This window comes from Hippocampus bargibanti, linkage group LG10 (genome assembly GCF_051943395.1).
Source record: "Hippocampus bargibanti isolate YZ-2025 linkage group LG10, ASM5194339v1, whole genome shotgun sequence".
Classification (NCBI taxonomy): Eukaryota; Metazoa; Chordata; class Actinopteri; order Syngnathiformes; family Syngnathidae; genus Hippocampus; species Hippocampus bargibanti.
In genome coordinates this window covers 4919539-4928476 of record NC_142743.1, presented here as the reverse complement: position 1 = coordinate 4928476, position 8938 = coordinate 4919539, and positions in this window count along the sequence as shown.

Below are 8938 nucleotides of genomic sequence, written 5' to 3'. Positions count from 1 at the left end.
AGAAGGATGGGGTTGGGGTGGGAGTGAAAGGATAGAAAACAAGATATTCTAAGCATAACAAATAAAAATGTCAACTGTATACTGTGCAAATGTAGATGTGCAAAAACCGTTCTATAAACAAGACTGTACATAGTGCAGAATCAAGAAATGCATTTAGATATATTGCAACAACCCATATTTACAAGTGTCCAGTTTTTTTTTTTTTTTTTTTTTTTTTTTCACATGTGATCATTGGGAATTGTGAAGCCTGACAGCACTCGGTAGGAACGAGCGGCGGTACCTATCCTTCTTGCAGCGCGGGTGTAATAATCTCTGGCTAAAGGAGCTACCCAGAGCTGTCAGGATGGGCAGGAGGGGGTGGGAGGGGCTGTCCGTCATAGCTTTTAGTTTAGATAGCGTCCGTCTGTTGCCCACCTCCTCTAGAGAGTCCAGCGAGCAGCCCACGACAGAACTGGCCCGCTTGACAAAGCGCTCCAGTCTTTTTCTGTCCCGGGTGGTGATGCTGCCTGACCAGCAGACAATGCCATAGTGGATGGCTGATGCCACCACAGAGTCATAGAAAGTCTTTAGGAGTGATCCCTGAACTCCAAAAGACCTCAGTTTCCTGAGGAGGAAGAGGCGACTCTGTCCCTTTTTGATTAGGGCATCCGTGTTTGATGTCCAGTCCAGTTCATTGTTGAGAGTAACACCCAGGTACTTGTAGGAGGTCACCCTCTCAATGTCCGAACCCTGGATCTTCAATGGTGCAGGTGAGGATTGTTTCCTGCAGAAGTGCACCACCAGCTCCTTGGTTTTCCCGGTGTTGATCTGGAGGTGATTCTGCTGGCACCAGTCTACAAAGTCCTTTGTCAGTCCCCTGTACTCCCTATCGTCTCCCTCTGTAATGAGGCCGACAATAGCTGAGTCGTCAGAGAACTTCTGAAGGTGGCAGGTTGGGGTGTTGTAATTGAAGTCCGAGGTGTAGAGGGTGAACAGGAATGGAGCCAGGACTGTTCCCTGCGGCGCTCCGGTGCTGCAGAGAAGCCTGCCCGACTCACAGTTCTTTACTCTCACGTACTGTGGCCTGTTTGTGAGGTAATCTGTAATCCAGGATGTGAGGTGATGGTCGACTCCGGCATGCTGCAGCTTGTCCCCCAGTAGACTTGGCTGGATGGTGTTGAAGGCACTGGAGAAATCGAAGAATGTGATCCTCACCGTGCTCCCAGCATTCTCCAGGTGCAGCAACGCCGTATGGAGGAGGTAGATGATGGCATCCTCCACACCGATGCTGGGCTGATAGGCAAACTGTAGCGGGTCCAGCGATGAGCTTGCCAGCGGTCGCAGGTGGGCGAGGACGAGTCTCTCCAGAGTCTTCATCAGGTGAGACGTCAGCGCCACCGGTCTGTAGCTGTTGAGCTCTTTGGGGTTGGCAATCTTGGGCACTGGGACCAGGCATGACGTTTTCCACAGCTGTGGAACTCTGCCCAGCTTCAGGCTCAGGCTGAACAAGTGCTGGACAATGACACACAGCTGGTCGGAGCAGGTCTTAAGGAGTCGGGAACTGATATCATCCGGACCTGCTGCCTTCCTCACCTGCATCCTCCTCAGTTGGTTCCTCACCTGCGCAGTTGTGACAGACAGGCAGGAACCAGGAGGCAGAGTGGCGGCTGAGGGTGTGGCAACGGTTGGGAGGGCAGATGTTGGTTGTGGAAAGCTGGTCGTGAGAGGGGGCAGGGAGGGTAAGGCCACAGTGAGAGTTGGTGCAGGTGCAGCTACAGGTGAAGTTGACGGTGGGCCGGGGGCGGCTGGCGTCTTGTCAAACCGATTGAAAAAGCGGTTGAGTTCATCTGCCCAGTCCTTGTCTTTTTCGTTCAATGTCACTGGGCTTTTGTGGCCTGAGATGTTTTTCAGGCCCTTCCAGACACCAGCGACATTGCTGGCTTGCAGCTGCTCCTCCATTTTCATCCTGTAGGCCTTCTTCCCCTCTCTGATCTTCCTCCTCAGTTGGATCTGCACGGCCTTCAGTTCCTCTCTGTTGCCCGACACAAAAGCCCTTTTCTTCTCCTTCAGGAGGACTTTTATGTCGGGATTAATCCATGGTTTGTTGTTGGCAAAACACAGCACAGTCCTGGTGGGTAGGGTGTTTTGTTCACAAAAGTTAATGTAGTCTGTGATGGTGTTGGTGAGTGAGTCAGTGTCTTCCCCATGAATCTCAGTAAAGAGCTCCCACCTGGTTGAATCAAAACAGTCCCGCAGAGCTTCTTCAGCTTCTGTGGACCATCTTTTGATCGTGCGGGTCACAGCTGGTTGCCTCTGGACAAGGGGTTTGTACACAGGCTGGAGATAAACCATATTGTGGTCTGCTCTTCCGAGAGGGGGGAGGGGGGAGGGTTTGTATGCATCCTTGGCGTTTGAATAAAATAGGTCCAATATGTTATTGTCTCTGGTGGCACAAGTTACATACTGTGTGAATGTTGGGAGGGAGAATTTCAGGGAAATGTGATTGAAGTCCCCTGAGATGATAAACACGGCGTTGGGGGACTGGGTTTGCAGCTTGTTTACAACAGATATGAGGGCATCGGAGGCAGCGCCGCCATTTGCCGTAGGGGGAATGTACGTCGTCACGGCTATGACGTGTGAGAATTCCCGTGGCAGGTAATGCGGCCGGAGGCTAACGGCTAGCAGCTCGATGTCGCGAGTGCAAAGTTTTTCCTTCACCGTGATGTGCCCAGGGTTGCACCATTTGTCATTCACAAATACAGCAATCCCCCCTCCTTTTTGCTTACCGCTGCCTTCATTTCTGTCCGCTCGTACGAGTTGGAAGCCCTCCAACTCTGCGTGGGCGTCCGGAGTGATTGCCGAAAGCCATGTCTCCGTGACGAGTAACAAGCTGGCTTCCCGGTACTCCCTCTGGTGCCGTGTTAGCGCCGCCAGCTCGTACATTTTATTCGGGAGCGATCTCACATTCCCCATGATGACGGACGGGAGAACGTGTCGATATTTCCTCGTTCTTTTGCGGCGATCTTTCCCGGCCCGACATCCTCGTTTCCTCCTCTTCAGTTCATCGGGGATGTCTGGTGCGGCGGCCGCTAGTCCGCTATTAGCCCGCCACGTTAGTAGCTGGTCTCGACTGTAAACAATGGGATTCCGCGTGCGCGTGGATTCCCCGTTCACAGGAGCGATGAAAACGTAAAAAATAACGGCGATGAGCAAAAGAAAAGATGCCCATCTCCTCTCTGTAGGTTTATGGAACGAAATTAGGCAAAGCAAAAACGGAAAAGTAAAAAAGTAGGCGCCGCCATTTGCCGTAGGGGGAATGTACGTCGTCACGGCTATGACGTGTGAGAATTCCCGTGGCAGGTAATGCGGCCGGAGGCTAACGGCTAGCAGCTCGATGTCGCGAGTGCAAAGTTTTTCCTTCACCGTGATGTGCCCAGGGTTGCACCATTTGTCATTCACAAATACAGCAATCCCCCCTCCTTTTTGCTTACCGCTGCCTTCATTTCTGTCCGCTCGTACGAGTTGGAAGCCCTCCAACTCTGCGTGGGCGTCCGGAGTGATTGCCGAAAGCCATGTCTCCGTGACGAGTAGCAAGCTGGCTTCCCGGTACTCCCTCTGGTGCCGCGTTAGCGCCGCCAGCTCGTACATTTTATTCGGGAGCGATCTCACATTCCCCATGATGACGGACGGGAGAACGTGTCGATATTTCCTCGTTCTTTTGCGGCGATCTTTCCCGGCCCGACATCCTCGTTTCCTCCTCTTCAGTTCATCGGGGATGTCTGGTGCGGCGGCCGCTAGTCCGCTATTAGCCCGCCACGTTAGTAGCTGGTCTCGACTGTAAACAATGGGATTCCGCGTGCGCGTGGATTCCCCGTTCACAGGAGCGATGAAAACGTAAAAAATAACGGCGATGAGCAAAAGAAAAGATGCCCATCTCCTCTCTGTAGGTTTATGGAACGAAATTAGGCAAAGCAAAAACGGAAAAGTAAAAAAGTAGACAAGAAAGGGAAAGAGCTGCTGTGGAGGCAGCCACACAGGGGGGCGCCATCTTGAAGATTGAGAAACTTGAGAAATTGTGCCTTCAAAGAAATCTGATGCATTATCCGTTGCTAAAGCATTATGCAAACATATTATTCCAGAACATGGCATACAAAGAATAATTTGGAGTGATAATGGGCCACATTTTGTTAATGACGTAATAACCAAAATATCCGAACATTTAGGTAATACATTAAAGAACCACTGTGCATACCATCCACAAAGTGCAGGATTAGTTGAAAGAACGAATGGTACAATCAAAAATCGATCAAAAATCGACTCAGAAAAACGATGGAGACAACAGGCAAACCATGGCCGGAATGTCTGTTTTTGGTTAAATTATATATGAAAATAACGCCTACTAATAATGGCTTAATACCTTTTGAAATCTTGCATGGCAGACCTTTCATCCTCCCATTATGGGAAGGTGTGCCCTGGCAAGAGAATGAATCAGATCCAGGTGCTTTGTTGGCGAAATGGTTGTGTGAAATGTTTACAACAAAAGAGGTCCAGTGAGCATGTGTACTGCCGCAGTCCTCTTTGTTCCCTCCACAGGAACAGAGGCTGCGCCCCGGAGACAAGGTGCTTTTCAAGGCAATCAATAGGAAGACCTGGTCTGCACCAAAGTGGGAGGGGCCATTCACTGTGCTGATCACAACGCCAATTGCCATCAAGATCGCCGAAACAGCCACCTGGGTGCATCAAAGCAATTGCAAGGTCGTTCACCAACCGGATCCTGAGCAGGTGGAAGACAGACGGAGCCAAACTACTCAGTAACCATGGGTTTGGTCCACATCATCTTGCTGTACAGACTCGTGGGGGCAATCCAGATGACACACGTGGAGCCCCACACTCCATCAGCCTGCGAAGTTCCACTGTTATATCCAACGACGTCAGATAAGTGCCCAAACATGGCACATCCTGTAGCCTGCTTTCAACTAAAGGCAGCAGGAATAGTCTCATTTCCCCTTAGCATCCTCGTGAACAAAGCACGACAAAATGGAAGTGATTATCCTCAAGATTCTTGGTACGCTCGTATCAAGTTGGGGAAGGCTTGGACCACTGGATGGGATTCCGTTGTGGTCCATTCCAAGCCCAACACAAAATGGGTTCGAGATAGCTGTGCCCAAGAAGCAAAACGAACTGTTGTCAAGATAGCTCGGAGGAACTGGTTAGGAACTGGAACTGTCACGATGACAGATATCCAACTTGCTATCATAACCCACGATATTGCAGGATGCATGGACTTGAGACTCTGTCCTGAGTTTCGTGAAAATCACATTGGTTTTCCCGTAACTATATGCATGATGTCATCTGTGTCATCACCAGTCGTGACATCGCCTTTCCAGCATACACCACACATCATACTGACAGCCTGGGTGGAAACACCTGACAAAACGGCCCAAAGTCCAGGTGTCATGGACACATTATATCAACAGTTTGCAGGAGAAAAACATAACTGGAATCCGTTGTTATCAAACACGTGGTATCGTTATGCTACACCAATTGCTAAGCAAAATAGGAAAAGTAATTGTTTTGTATGCCTCATTCTGTGACACAACAACGCGTGAATTCGAAAGTATTCGGAGATAGAATGGCTAGAGCTGCATATATGTTAATATCTTTGCATAGACCTGATCAACATTTTCTGGTTCTTCGCAATGCTTCGAGACGAGAGATTGTTCCAGGTTTAGATACCATTTTGGAACCTGAAAATAAGGTTATGACCGAGAGCGGGATGCGACTACCAGTATGCATTGCAATGTACAGTACGGGTCAAAATTTGGGTTTTATAGATGAGGATAGATGTCTATATGTGCTATCGCTAAACACTAATGTCACAGTTTTGCCCGTATCCTCACATCGTTGGTGGTTATGCGGTTGGAAAGTATATTCTTTTATTCCTCCGCAAGCCTATGGTTTGTGTGCACCTGTTACTGTAACTGACAATACTTTCATTGTTACCAGCCGCCCAGTGCACCATTATGTGAAAAGAAGAGTATCGTTTAAGCCCCATGATTCTATCTGGGGAACTGATGTTCCAGAACAGGAAGAGGAGAATATGGGGATGTCGGGCCAGGAAAGATCGCCGCAAAAGGAAGAGAAAATACCGACACGTTCTTCCGTCCGTCATCATTGGAAATGTGAGATCGCTCCCGAATAAAATGGATGAGCTGGCGACGCTAACGCAACACCAGAGGGAGTACCGGGAAGCCAGCTTGCTACTCGTCACAGAGACATGGCTATTATCAATCACTCCGGACAGTCACACTGAGTTGGAGGTGTTCCAACTCGTACGAGCGGACAGAAATGCAGGCAGCGGTAAGCAGAAAGGAGGGGGGATTGCTGTGTTTGTGAATGAGAAATGGTGCAACCTTGGGCACATCACGGTAAAAGAAAAACTCTTCATGGCTTCAGCCATCCACTATGGAATTGTCTGCTGGTCAGGCAGCATCACCACCCGGGACAGGAAAAGACTGGAGCGCCATGTCAAGAGGGCCAGTTCTGTCCTGGGCTGCTCGCTGGTCTCTGGAGGAGGTGGGCAACAGACGGACGCTAGCTAAACTAAAAGCTATGAAAGACAGCCCCTCCCACCCCCTCCTTCCCACTCTGACAGCACTGGTTAGCTCCTTCAGCCAGAGACTGTTCCACCCACGCTGCAAGAAGGAGAGGTACCGCCATTCGTTCCGACCGACTGCTCTCAGGCTTCGGACTTCTCAATAATCACGTGAAAAAAAACTGGACACTTGACACTTGTACTGTAAATATGGGTTGATTCAATACAGCTACATATATCAATATGACTTTCTTGATACTTGCACGATGTACAGTTTGTTATGAAACGGTTTTGCACATTTACAGTATATAGTTGGCATTTGTATTTTACGATACTTACAATATCTTGTTTTCGATCCTTTCACCCACCCACCCCATCCCCCTTTCAAATTGCTGCTGTGGACTACAAATTTCCCAATTGTGGGACGAATAAAGGTTTTCTGATTCTGATGTTTTCTTTATGGATTTAAGTTTTTTGATGAAATTAGTGTCTATTTAGGCTGCAGAGTGCAAACATAAACATACAAGTGAAAACATGAAGATTCCGCCTATTGTTTAGCTGTGAGGGTCATCCACCTTTTTATTGCTTCGAACTGATTTTCAGCGCAAGTCAAACACGTTTTCTGAACTAAATGGTTTCCTCAGGGATTTAAGTTTTATGATGAAATTAGTGTCTATTTAGGCAGAGTGCAAACCTGATTCAGCCAATTATGTAGCTGTGAGGATCATATCCACCTTTTTATTGCTTGTAAGTGAAACGTTTTCTGAACTAAATTGTTTCTTCATTGATTTTAAGTTTTATAATGAAATTAGTGTCTATTTAGACTGCAGAGTGATAACCTGACACATATACAAGTGAAAACATGAAGATTTAGCCTGTGTTTAGCTGTGAGAATCATTTCAGGTCCTCGACCTGGGGAGACGCAGGAGAATCCCAGACAGGAGACAAGCGACAGATCCCAGTCCCTCCACGCACCAGTCTCCCAACCCCAGCAGAGTAGTTCTAATCAGCTTAAGTGCCCCCCAGCAAGCAGACACTTCGGACCCTCAGCAAACAGGTCAAGAGAGCTCCTGAGGAGGACAAGCCAACATTAGAAGAGCTGCACAACTTCCTGCGGAAGAAGCTGACAACCCTCCGCAGAGCTGAGAGGCACAGGAGGCGCGGAAGAGAGAGGGCTAGGAAGCGCACAGCCTTCATTTCCAATCCCTTCCGTTTTGCGAAGTAACTACTCGGGGACAAGCGCAGTGGCCGGATTGAGTGCACCAAAAAGGAATTGAATTGTTTCCTCGAGAAAAATCCATGAGAGATCCACTGAGGGGACAAGATCTAGGACCCAACAGAGTATTCTTCAGCCCTGCCCTACCAATGGCAGAGTTCCAGTTGACAGAGCCGAGTCTGAAGGAAGTCAAAGAGGTCATGATGGCAGCCCGCTAGGCATTTTCCCTGGGCCCCAGCAGTGTACTTTACCGTGTTTACAAGCGCTGTCCAAGCTCCTCTGGCTTCTGTGGAAGGACTTGAAAGTGATCTGGCACAGGGCGAGAGTGGCTGAACAGTGGAGGTGTGCAGAGGGAGTTTGGATACCCAAGGAATAGGACTCGAAAAACATCAACCAATTTTGGATCATCACACTGTTAAGTGTGGAATGGAAGGTGTTTTTCAGCATCACCGCCTGAAGACTCAGCGAGTTTCTCCTGAAGAACAAAACTAAATTGACACTTCAGTGCAGAAGGGTGGGGTCCCCGGTCTCCCTGGGTATGGGGCACAGCGGAATAGTGACACAGCTCATCAGGGAAGCCCACAAAAACAGAGGCGACCTTGCTGTCTTATGGTTGGACCTGACCAACGGGTCCATCCCACACAAGCTAGTTGAGCTTGCGCTGCACTTCCATCATGTCCCCAGCAAGGTCACGGACTTGATCCTGGATTATTATGATAATTTCAGGCTCAGGGTCACTTCTGGGTCAGTAACATCAGTCTGACATTGCCTTGGAGAAGGGATAATAACAGGTTGTACCATCTATGTTGTTCTTTTCGCACTGGTGATTAATATGGTAGTAAAAGCTGCTGAGGTAGAATGCAGAGGGCCTCTGTCCAGATAGGGTGTTCGACAACCCCCCCATAAGAGTCTACATGGACGATCTGACCAACACAGCAACATCAGTTCCAGGTAGTCGGTGGATCTTGCAGGGATTGGAGAGACTCATCGGATGGGCCAGGATGAGCAAGCCTGCCAAGGCAATGTCCATGGTTTCTGAAGATAAGGAAGGTGGTCGATAAATTCCGATTCTCAATTTCAGGAACCGTGATTCAGAGCAACAAGTAAAGCGCATGGGAAAGCTCTTTGACTCCAGCCTGAAGGACTCT